The sequence below is a fragment of the Pleuronectes platessa genome, chromosome 15 (assembly GCF_947347685.1).
Source record: "Pleuronectes platessa chromosome 15, fPlePla1.1, whole genome shotgun sequence".
NCBI classification, from domain to species: Eukaryota; Metazoa; Chordata; class Actinopteri; order Pleuronectiformes; family Pleuronectidae; genus Pleuronectes; species Pleuronectes platessa.
Genome location: NC_070640.1, coordinates 2,976,643 through 2,989,604, shown reverse-complemented (window position 1 = coordinate 2,989,604; position 12,962 = coordinate 2,976,643). Strand labels below are relative to the sequence as shown.

General features: G+C 41.4%; 1 protein-coding gene across 1 annotated transcript in view; it reads right to left on the bottom strand.

The window, feature by feature from the left end:
* Positions 1–12,962, bottom strand: part of doc2b (double C2-like domains, beta) — an 87,508-nt gene that overhangs the window by 30,151 nt on the left and 44,395 nt on the right. The window lies entirely within an intron of this gene.

The following is a 12,962-nucleotide window of genomic DNA, read 5'->3' as shown; positions in this document are numbered from 1 at the left end:
TCTTCCTTTAATGGATCAAAAAGAGGAAACAAAACAAATATGAAGTCTGTTCGAGCGCAATTATAAGGCTTAATAGAAGAGCTCGGCTCAAAGCCCAGCACTCAGCAGGAATTACTGGCAGCAAAATGACACACTCAGTCTGTGTCACTAACAAGAAGACGGGGCTGCTTCAGATCCCGTCTGCACACACACATAACACACACTAACACATAAAACACACACACACAACACACATACTTTTCTTAAAATAGTCCAAAATCCTGCTGTTTTCACTGGTTCAGGAAAACGTGACCATACAACTCAGATTCTACCTTCACTGATTTAACCTCCAGCTTGTTTTAAGGCTTCGGATCTAAACTCGTTTTTTAAGCATCTCAGTCGACTTTGCCCCAAATATGTCGTAGGCTAATTGTTAACACACTTCCACTAGAGGGCGCACTACAGACCTCTGACTGAGAAGAACTTCCAGGTTCACATGAGGCAGCCATGATGCAGACATGTACATATACTTAAAACTATTTACGGCTTTGCACGTCCACGTCCCATGTATATCCACGATTTCCTGACTCCCTATACAACCGATCACTGTTATCATTTCTCGAGCTGCCTCAATGTCCACAAAGAACTGATTTGACTGAATGATACTTTCTCTACAGCAGTTCACCGGTTAATGACCTGGTTTCAAAGAGTAAAAATTCAGTGACTTGAGATAAAACATGATTTATTTAAAATCACGACCTCCCTGTGACCTTAATCAAGGTGTTTTGTTGCCTGGGCCTCACTTCAGTGGGGGGGGGGGGGGGATGTGACCCCTGAAGTCCGAGGTCACAGTCCTGTGCTTTCTTCACCCACCATTCATTCATTCATTATCACCAAACTGCCAAATGCAATGGAAATGTTTCAAGTCTTTTATCATCATTACATTTGCATTTAGATTTTGCCAGAGACTTTTCATTTCTCATTCTGTGCGTCTTCAGAGAACAAGTGGGACAAAGAACGACTTCTCACCAGAGACGTGTCTGTCAAGTTTTCTGCTGATGGGGAAGTTGAGAGTAGCTGGTGGATTGAAATGAGCTTTTACCATTAAAATTAAAAGTCCTTGTTGTCCAGATATTAAATCGTTTGAGGCAAAGACAACAACCAATCCTGCTTCTTCTTCTTCTTCTTCTTCTATTGTTTGATGCTTCCTGTGATATGTGTGAAAGTGTGGAGGTCCTTTTCAAAAAGATGTTCAGGGTGAGGAATGACAGAGGAAACGTTTTTACCTGATTCAAAGTCACTGAACCGTCAAACATCTTTAGATTTTAGATTAATTTCCTGGTATTTTAAGATCATGTTCGTGCTTTCTGCTCGTTCTTGGGTCCTGGTCTCAAACTTGAGCTTCTATAAACTTTATTTTTCGTTTTTTATCTTGGGATGATTTACGGATTAGAAAACGACACGACTTCTGTAGAAATGTTTTTTTTTTAATCCTTTATATTAAAGTCAGTGAACTGTCAAACTAATTTGCAGCTGCTGTTTTAAGGTACAAACGTGCATATTGTTAATTTTAGTCTAAGTTAGATGCACGGAGACGTGTTGTGGCCTCGCTGCTTCACTGAGACACACAACGCTCACCAGTGAATATCCAAACAAACCAGCGAGGCCGAGGGAATCTGCTGTTTGCAGCTCTGGGGTGAAAATCAGGTTATCAAGCACCGACCACATTCCCTCTGCAAACCCCAGATCTCTGCAGGAGCAGCCGGGACCTTCCCTCGTCAATCTAGTTTCTTATTTCCTCTTCCCCTGTAGGAGGAGCAGCCCGGTGAAGAAACCACCTGAAATAACCATCTGTATATAACATGTTTGATATTTTTTTTCCACGTTTGTAAACATAAACCATGAGACTGTCAATCCGCCCCTGACTCTGGTTTCCACCACACACACACACACACACACTCACGTCTGGGGCGTTGAAACGTTAGGTCGTTGTTTTCCACACACGGTTATGGAGACGGCACCATGAGAGCAGATTGGAGAGGTTAATGTGCCGTCTTCATCTTCCCCTATTGTTGCCTTCAGGCGACCACCTGAGCTGTGATTTAAGCGGAGGCCCATTATGTGTGTGTGTGGGGGGGGGGGGGTTAGACTGGGATGAGCAGACAGCTGTGTCACGCAGCTGATTGCGCGCGCTGCCTGTGAATACTCGCTTGATCATAATTACCGAGGGTTGGAGAAAGAATGACCACGGCGAGAGGCAGATGGGTGACATGCATCAGTGTGTCCGCACACACACCCGCTCCCAGCGGCTCGGCTGGATAACGGCCCCGTAAAGGCTGTGAAATGAAGTCGAGCTCCCTTTTGTTTGGGGGGGGGGGGGGGGGGGATTATCGGCTTCCTTTTAGAATGTCTCTGGGAGGAAGTGAGGATAGTGCCGGGGCACGTCGGGTCGCGTGGGGTCAGAGCTGCAGTTGCAATATGAATGGTGTGATGAAGAAATAGAAATAATATCACGTTTAAATCCTGCAGACATGCGTAGAGTTCATATAAGACCACATCACAGAAATTTGGCCTGAATCTTTTGCGGGCTCGCTCCACAGAGACGGATGAAAAGGTTTCTGCAGCGTGAATGAAACCTGGATTCTGCAAACGTGTCCGTCTCTAACATCTCCAACATCATAAGTGTCCTTAATAAAGGACAGAGACCTCAGATAACTTCTGTAACTTGCATATTCATTCATTTTTTTAAATATACGGACATTTAAAAGACAGGGACAGAGAGGGTCGACTCCACTGATGAGGAGTGGTCATTACCAGCAGGACCATTACTGGGAGATGCTGGTGAATTGGAGGCCAGTGGATTACAGAAGACCTTCAAATGTATAAGGATATATTCTTCATCGTGTCCTAATGGCAGATTTCTGATTAGCAAAACTCCAGATTGCTTAAAATCTTTGAGTTTATTTCTCATGAGGAGATTCCTGGTCAGTGTTTAAGTCTTTACTCTGTGATTAAGTTTATCAGACCACTTCCTTTTTTTACTCCTTTATATTTCTGCTATAACAACGTGATGGAGGGTTGTTGAGGTTCAGTGTCGTTTGTTTGTTATTTACATGCATCAATTTCATCTTTTGTTTGCCTCTGGTCGTCTCCTGAGATAATTTCATTACATAAATCAATAAAGTGTCATCTTATCAGAACCTGGAGCCTCGGAAGACGCAGTTTATTCTCAGCCAAGACTGTTGACGTTTGTTTTCCAAACCCTCCATCATCGCACGGGTTTTATTTTCCACGGTGCCATCATCAGCCGCAGCATATGTCTTCATTAGCATATCTGACTGGCCCGCTCACCCGCAGGTGGAGGAGGCATCAATCACCGGCAGCAGCAGATAACAGGACGGAGGAGACGAGGCATCGATCTCGTCCCCGGGGAGCCGACCTGCAGTCGTGTTTAAGGAGGGGTTAATGCCGCGGGGGCCTCCAGGGGGCGGCGGAGGGGCCCGGGGTCGAGGCTACTCCAGCCGATCCCCGAGTGATGGAAGTCGACAGTGTGGAGACGGGTTCCATTCATCACCGATACATGTCAGCGCTGATGATGGGGCTGCTTAAGGAGGAGGAGACGGTCGGAGGTGCAGGGTCACGCTGGGACGCACGAGTCTCAAGGTCATTGATCACGTCCCATCGATTTTTTTTTAAGAAAAACTAAACAACAATCGGGAGGTTTAATAACCTGCTTGTTATTGAACAGCAAGTTAAATCAACCAGAGATATTTCCAGTAGCAACAGAAAGAATTCCCACAATCCAAATCAGAAATTGTAAATGTCCCAATCAAAGTTTTTATACAATTAAAGTTATTATTATTATTATTATTATTACAGAGCTGCAGTTTTCTACATCATTGGACGCTTATACATGAACATTTGCTTCAACAGACTCATCAAAAGTTTATTTTTGCAAGATACATTACAACTCTAATGGTGTATTATCATTTAATTTTATCTGATTTAATTTTTATTCTATTTGTGATATACGTCAGGGGAGTAAAGACTTTTATTAGATTTAAATGTGCTTTTTTAAGTTGTGCTATAATGTAGATAACCAACTTCTCAATTCGAAAAGTGTAGATTAATCTTAAGAGAGAAAAACAGAAATTCACTCAAAGGAAAATGGGATTTGGGTGAATCTGTGTTTTTACAAATAGCAGATTTCTAAAGCTAATTAAAAGTATTTACCTGAACAAGCCTGATGTTAACAAGTTAATGTTTAATTAACCATTAAACTCTTTGACCTTTCTGTGCAGTGCAGTCAATCACCACCTTTGCTTTGTGTGCTCCTGTCAACATCACTCATCAAAGCCCTCGCTTTTAATCACCTGAGTTATTTTGCAGAGATGTGCTTGAGTCTAATGAAGCATAAAACACTCATTCACAAGAAACAATATTATTTCTGAGGGAAAGTAATTGAATCACGTCACAGGGATAACGACAGGGAGCTCGGGGGGGAGGTTAACTGGGGTCGGCGCTGGTTTCGATCAGGGTTCACTGGGTCTGGGCTGTGGGTGGAGGAGGAGACTACTGATTGCTGGGGACTGACTGGGATTTGAGCTCATTTCTTACCTTCTTGTATCTGGGGACAGGAAGCTGGTTTGTTTGTTTTCATCCAGCAAAACAATAAAGCAGCGACACACAGAGACGGCGAGAGCATGCAGAAAGAATAAGAGGGAGCAGAAAGAGAAGAAGAACGTTGGACGTGTGCAAAGGAAACAAATCAAAAGACAGAAAATGTGCACGTTACACAAAAAGCAGACACAACATGTTGATTAAAGAGATTTGGATGTGTGTATGTGTATTTGTGAAGTTGACCAAGGCGAGTTATGACCTTATGCTAAGCTAAGCTAATAGCTGTTTTCCATGCAATTCATTTGCACATAATTTATTAATTTCAGACTTCAAACAATCAATTTCACATCAGCGAATTGCAGTGCTGGATATTGCTGCTTTTATTTTTGCTGACTCAAGTGGATTTTACCCAGGTTTCACTTTACGACATGTTCATGTCCATTTTGACGACTTCCTCTTGTATTTAAGTTTGGTATAAAGTTTGCTGGTCGATTTATTAACTATATTTGTCTGTATCCGTTGCTCCCAGTTGTTTTTGTCTTGAGTTGAAGCTACGATCGAGCAACAGGCGACATGAATTAATAAAATAATAAATAATAAAATCTACGATCTTGGTGCCAGCTGTGAATTCTTCAAACTGTGTTGAACTCCGTCCTGAAGCTGCCGTGGTCCAACCAGTGAAACTCACCAGGTTCTCTTCATCAGTAACAGGTGTTTGTGGTCTTGTTCTTCTTTTACCAAAATAAAAGCACCAGATCATTGTTGCTCGACGGTGAGGAGCCATTTCTCTTCTTTTTATTTTTCCTTAACAATCCCACACATCAAACTTCACTTCTCTGAAGAATTCACAGCATCCTGTTTGGCTGTTGATGTGCAAAGACCTCAACGCTGATATTCATCCTCTCACAACCTCCACACAAACACAAAACACTTTTTTATTTATTGTTTTTATTGAATTTATCGTCTATCTGTCCGAGACTCGACAAACTGTTAAGATATGAACCGGAATTGATTTCACGGCGGCGGTGACGTAGCAGCGACTCATCGTCTGTTTGACACTTCATCAATATTTACAACCCGATGTGACGATTGACCAATAGAGAAAGAAGAGGATTTTCAATTCATGCAGGGATTACGAGTGACAGCGAATTGTATTAAGAAGCTTTTTCTATTTAAACCAGTGACACAAAAAGTGATGCAAACACGGATAATGAACACAAAAGAGCAAAAACGCAGCGAAGTGTGTGTGTGTGTGTGTGTGTGTGTGTGTGTGTGTGTGTTTGTGTGGGCGTACTGGGCAATGAGAGCCCAGTCTGCAGGAGGAGGAGGAGAATGAGAGACTGCAGTGGAGTGTGAAGGCAGGTTGTAGTGTAGGCGGAGATGAATAAACAGGTCTTACATCTGCAATTGAATAGTGAGACTGAGTCTGATTCACTGATGAGGACAGAGAACTTGTTTTTCTACGGAGGGAGCTCAACACTACCACAACACTTAGAGAGAAGTATTGAATCCTGTAACTTTAACTGGAGGAAGCAGTTCATGCATATGAACATTTTGAAAACAAAAAAACGCAGATTTGAGGTGGTAGATTGAAGCCAGATTACAGATCTTTAACATTTACGTCATAATAATAATAATAAGTTTAATGCATGTGTGTCAACCTAGAGCAAATTACACTGAGGTTCCTTAAAATAGCAGAGTTACAGAATCAAGCAATTTATAGTTTTTATGAATATCTTCTAACACTCTTACATATGTGTAAAACCAGCCACCAGGGGGCAATCAGGGGTTTTGGCTTCAGTTTTGGGAAGTGCCATGTCATCCATCTTTATTTACAGTCTTTGCTGCAGACGTTTTTTCTTCTTATCATAATTATGAGGACATTTTAATATTCAAAATATCTCCCTCATCAAGACATGGACTGAATTCCATTAAGAATATTAATCAAATTTGGTTCCTAGTAAAGCAACACAAAGTTTTTGGTTATTAAAAGATTGCAGTCAGTGTTTCTTTCTAGATTTTAATTCTTGTGTCTTTCAAACTCTTAATAACCAACAGACACATTGGTAGTGAAGAGAAAACGTTCAGTTCAGAACACAGACTGAAGAGTTTTGGAAAACTTGGAGAGAAGAAGCCGTTGTAACTTTTCTCTGGATAGAACGTCTTAGAACGAGGAATTAGAAACTTCGGAACATGAGCTGATCAATGATAACCCCTGCAACCCCCTTCCTGGTCTCTGTATGAAGACTGTTTCAATCCGAGCAGCAGCTGCAGAGATGACCAATTTCATCGTCCATGTGATCGAAGTTTAAAAGTATAACATGTGGCGTTTGTGTGTTTCTGTGCATCAGCCTCCAGAGTCCACACAGATCACTCTGGATGAATTACATCTGTAGCTGGGGAGATTAATAAAAACAGACCTCAGATCAGCTGTGACCTGTGAGCGAGCTGGAGGGAATTGTTGAAATTCAGGGTGAGCGAGCTACAACCTTTAGCAGTTGCTGTTTTTTTATAAGAAAGAAGTTTTGCGACTGTGAATTACTGTGTGACGGTATCACCCCCCCCTGCAGCCGGGGCCCCCTGCAGGGAGCAGATCTCTGGATGATTTCACGGTTGCGCGGTGATGTGACGAAGCCGTCAGTGGAAACACGATGCGACGACGGAGACAATCTAATTCTTCATGTTTTCAGATGCATGTAATGTTGTTACAGGAGGAGACGGGGAATCCTTTCGTCAGCCGAGCAGAGAGAAGAAACACAAAGTGGCAGCGTGTCACCCAGTGCGATTTTTTGAAATGCAACAAAACAGGAGAGCGCGGCCGTTTTATCTTCACATCCGACAGGCCACTGAGGTGAAGATCTGATGTTTGAGTTGTAGAAGCTTCACAACAGAGACGCTTTGTTCTTTTACCTCCAAAGTGTGAGTGGATGTGTTTAATGTGTCATTCACACGTCGTTCACTGCTTTGTGTGACGTGTGCAGGCGTTAGAGTGGATCTCCGACTCAGGGAAAACACAGGATTCAGGTCGGGCTGGGTTGGATTGTTTGTGTGTGGCACAGTGACACTGTCTGCAGAGGGAGCAGGACACGTGGACACGTGGACATGTGGACAGATGGGACAGTGAAACATGACAGAGTCAGTGTTGGTTTCTTCCAACCATGGAAACTGAAATCATTTGCAAATACAACCTATTTTTTTGCAGCAGTTTGTAGGAAACACAATTTCACAAGAGGATTATGTTTTTAGTGATGCAATGAAAATATGTTGTTTCCAAATCAATTTTTCCAAGTTTAATAGCAGAGAAAAATACAGTTGCATCATGTGCACGGTTCAAAATGGATGTGTGTCGTCTTATAATCTATCACGGGTGTGTTTTGAGAAAGTTCTATCTACGTGTCAATACTTGGACATGATAATGTTTGAATTTAGATTTTCATTGTCTTGTTTACCACAGGGACACTTTTATTATTTTTGGCAATATCCAGATCATTTTTTAATCTTACCAGAAAGAACCAGAAGAGGAGATGAGGGAACTGGTTGTTGGAATATTTTCTACGTTGCAGAATCGTTTCTATTTGAGCTTTGAGAGTAAAAACCTCCGCTGAGGATAAACATCCTGTTTGAGAAACTGAAATACACTTCCTGGATCCGCCTGTTTACGAACAGCAATGAAAACAGAACCTTCCAGCTTCAGGGAACAACTTCTTTTAAACACATGGAAACACAAACACACAGTTTTCTTATCAACTGTCCTGTTTGTGGTCGTGAGAAAGAAAACTAGAGTCCAGATCTTCCTCAGCTCATTTTTAAACACACGATTCAGAAGCTCAGTTCCTCCATCTCAATGAACTGTTCTCTTCTAAATCCTAAATCTCTGCTCGATCCCACTTTCTCCTCTGCTTGTTGGATGAACGAGTTGTAAAGTGAGATTTAAATTGAGAAACTCCTTAATATCTCATTACCAGTGACGTTTTACCAATTTAATACATCAGGCACGACTCGTTATATCCGAGGGCTAAAATCTCACCAGTGAGAGAGAAACATCCAATAAGAAGCTGAATTTTAGACCAAAATCTTTTCTATGTGATTGAGTCACGGTTGATCCCACACATCCTCCCTGCTGCAGCCAATGGAGACGAGGACCACGGAGAGGAAGTGCCGTCAGCTCGGAGCTATATTTGTCTCCCTGCATGTCCACATGTATGAGCGCCCTTTTTAAATCAATTAAAGTCCATTTAAAGGGGCTGAAATTGACTTATTTCTGTCATTAGAGACATTAGAACGGATGTGATCTGATTCACCGGCTGCAGCGAGGAGCCCACGAAGCCGCTGGACGTGCACAGAGAAGTCGGTTCGGACTTAATGTCTCTCCGACAAAAGCTAAAGTGTGTCACTGTGACGTGAGGCTGCAGCCAATCACACGTCATCATCCACACACAGCAGTGTCGTCAAATACGTGTCGTTGTCCTACATGAGAATATAAATAAGAAGTTTTCCTCTTATTTCTAACTTCATCAGCAAATTTAGGAACAAGAACTTAGATCCAAACAAGGTTGGACAGAGCAGCATCACTGAAAATCATGATCCAGTAATGTGATTACATTTTTCAATGACAAATATTGTGAACATATTTAAGTTCAGCAATAATATTATTATATAAATATCTTTAACGTCGTCTTCCGATGAATTGATATCTTTCTTGTTTAAGTTCTTAGAGGAAGGATATTCCTAAATTCTAGTATAGTATATATGCTATATGGATAGTATGTATACTATCCATATAGTATGTTTATGCGTATATATGAGTGTATATATGTAAACACCTCATACATGCTAGTCATAAATACATATCTGGCTTATTGCAACACTTCTGCTTCTCTATTATTACTGGTATTACTATTAGAATATTACGCTGTGCTGTGATTATTATTGCTAAGCTATCACTGTAGATTATTATTAATATGTTGTATGTACACTGTAATAACAATAAATGCATTGTACCATTAAACGTGTGTTGAATACAGAGGATCAGAGAACTGTACTTATTACAATTACACTGAGCTGAGATCTGATTACATGATAAAGCACATTTACATTAACTGCTCAGTGGAAGAAGCTATAATGATATATTTACCTAAATTGAAATATCTATTAAGAGTAAACAGCCATTAACTGATTTAGATCTTTATTCCATTTGATTGACAGATACCAGGATGGTCCTCGTTGCCTGCAGCTGTAACTTTTGTCCCCGAACATAATCTGAGCGTCACCGAACGTCTTGGGCTCAAATAGGTGCTAGTTGTCCTCCTGCAGCAGTGAATTGCTTGGTGGGATGGATGTCAGCGTGTGAATAAACAACGCTCAATGTGACATGTTGAAAAGCCCGGTGAGATAACATGTCACAGGGTGTTATTTCATAAACAGTCCTCCGGGATCTGAGCATCAACGTGAAGGGATAAGAGGTTGGACTCTTTCCACGAGGGTGAAAAAGTAAAACAGGCTCTCACAGCAGTCGATTCACTTTGTGAGAGTAGCTTTTGTGAAGGGTTTAATTAAATCAAGTATGAGTCTATGGGCTGTTTGTCCTTTTTACCTTTCATTAGATCCACTTACAAATTATTTACAAGGCTGATTGACGAGTGCGGACGGCTAGAAACTCACAAACGTTTTACTTTAGGTGTAAAACTGCTCTACTGGGCTGTTAAGAATATTTTCATGCATTCCCAGTATAACAAGATATTTGGTATAGAACAAGCACAACATTTGTACAACTGGACTCTTTCCTGCTCTCTAAAACTGGGACTCATCCAGAAACCATCAAACCACTCAGTCCTTGAGCCGTCCTTGTCTGGAGCATCCTGAACCGCAACAGATTTAAGAGCTAAGAGGTAGATATTAGTTTTAATGAGAAGTTAAAAGGGGAAACATATCAGAATAAAAGCTTTTCTTGCCCACTGTGTTTTCAGCCAATTCCTACTCAACACTTTAGAGACAATGCCGGAGTCCAGGAAGCAACAAAAGGGTCAATTTCAGAAATGCTGTTAAAACTCTCCGAAACAAATTTACTCCACGTACCCAAAAGAGTCCCAGAGTGTTTTTAAACTACACCTATTATCTTTGAGTGTGAGGTATAGGAGAGTGTTGTCAGTTAACAGGGACAAAATCCAAATAATCACACGATAAATGGAAACAAGAAAAGTTCACAGGACCGAAGGTGGAGCCCTGAGGGACCCCTCCACTTAATCTTAGCTAAAACAGGATAAGACATGCTGCGTATTTGTCAGTGTGATGCCAGAAATACGTCAGTAGTTGACGGGCAGATATTCACACTGATTTATTTAATTAGGTCCAAAGATAGACGTGAGGTCTTCAGAAAGTAAAATAGCAATTAGCAACACAAAGAGTTCAGAGGATATTTATATTTACCACATGATATCTAAATGCCAGTTAACTAAGGAACGTTCCCATCTGGTTTACAGCCAGCGCCAGTGTGTGTAGATACTGTGGAGGTCGGGATGATGGATTAATGAGTAATGCGCCCACACACTCACAATTCTAATTCTACCATTTTCTTATCTCCCAAAAAAAACCAATTCTGCTATTAATATATTTCCAGCAAGTGGAGATGGATAGAGAGATCATTCCCTTTGCATTTCTCATATTCCATAATTTAGAAATGTAATTCACTTTTTCTTTGCTGGAATAAGAATCAGACAAGTGGCTGTTTGCTCCTTTAACATTTAGTTTTCTTAAATTATGTTTTCTGCCCTTTTGTCAGTTTCTGCCACTGAATACAGATTTTGACGCCTGTGACGATATAAGCTTTGAACATATGAGCTATTACTGTTGTATATGATGTAAAATATTGTTTGCATTGTACACTGTAAGCATCAGACCAGGCCCCAGCACGAGTCCACAGAACTTCAAGTAAACTTCCTGTTCCTGCTGGGTGAACCTCCTCCTTCTACCCAGAGCCAGGATCCATAAGATCTAATTAGAGACATGATTAATCAGAGAACACTCAATTGCAGTTACCACTCAGGCAACTGCAGCTCTGGAAGCCGGGTAGCAGAAAAAAGATGCAGTGGTTTGAATAAGTGCTTCGGTAAACAAATTAAATCACGGAAATTGGAAGATACGGTATTTGAGAGAGAAGAATCATTTTCTCTGCTCGGATGCGCGGCAGACGTCGGGGGGGCAGAGTCTTATAGAGAATAATCGCCATAAATCAAGATGGCTCGATGCCGGCGCTTCTGTCCAACACTGCTGCCAAGGCTGGCTCTCTGATGCCCACTCTCCTCCATACCACCCATTCAGAAAGATAGATGGGAAGAGTCACAGCTGCCGACAGCAGCCTCAGCCTCACTTCATCTCCACGATCACCGGAGCACACCACAGAGGACAAACACCCCTCCACTCACACCCACTGTAAATTAACTCAGAATTGGCTCCTTATTTAAAATCAGATAGGAGTTAGTTATCGCTGCCCACCTCCAATATGCTGGATGCTCTGTTGATAGATTATTTTGCTAAGAATTCATAAATTCCACAGTGTTTGTCCGTATGAACCGGCTGCAACATTAATCTGTTCTGATCCAGTGCTTCATGATAAGAGGAGATTTTTACCACTGGATAAGATACTGACATTTTCTACCTTTGGAATCTTATTAGTATTTGCGTGAAAATATAGAATTTTTAGCATTTTTAAAATGCAGGTGTGCCAGTCTCAAAGAGTTCTAGAAGAGAATTCATTTCAAGATCAATACATTTGGAAAAAATGTACAAATAAATGTACAATGTTGTTGAAACTGTCGCATCTTTAGTTCAGCTTTACTTAAGTTCAACGACCACCGTGGAACAAGATGGACGACATGACGGTGTCTCGATCACCACGTGTCTGTGGTACAAGTCATACATCCTGCCTCCTCCATGTTAACGGATGGGACACGGACCACACATGTTTCTCAAGGATGTTTTCTGTCATTTTAAGTTGTTTTTATCACACAGATGATCACTAGATGAAGATGGTGGCATCCGCATCCAGGATATTATAGCTTAATAAGGATTAATAGAGTCACAGTAAATCATAATTTGTTTATAAACCTAATTTTTCACCACTGTATACATTTTTTGTCCTTCAGATTTGTCCGGTTGGTCGACGACACGTTCTTCTGCGGTGTGACAAACTCAAAACACATATTTGTTTCTGCTTTACACAGACTTCTACGAGATGGAAATAGATGTAAATCTCACGCAGACTGTGGGATGTGTGGTTTCTCCACAGCCTCTTTGTGCCAGTGTGTGTGTGTGTGTCTGTGTGTGTGTGTGTGTGTGTGTGTGTGTGTGTGTGTGTGTGTGGGTGG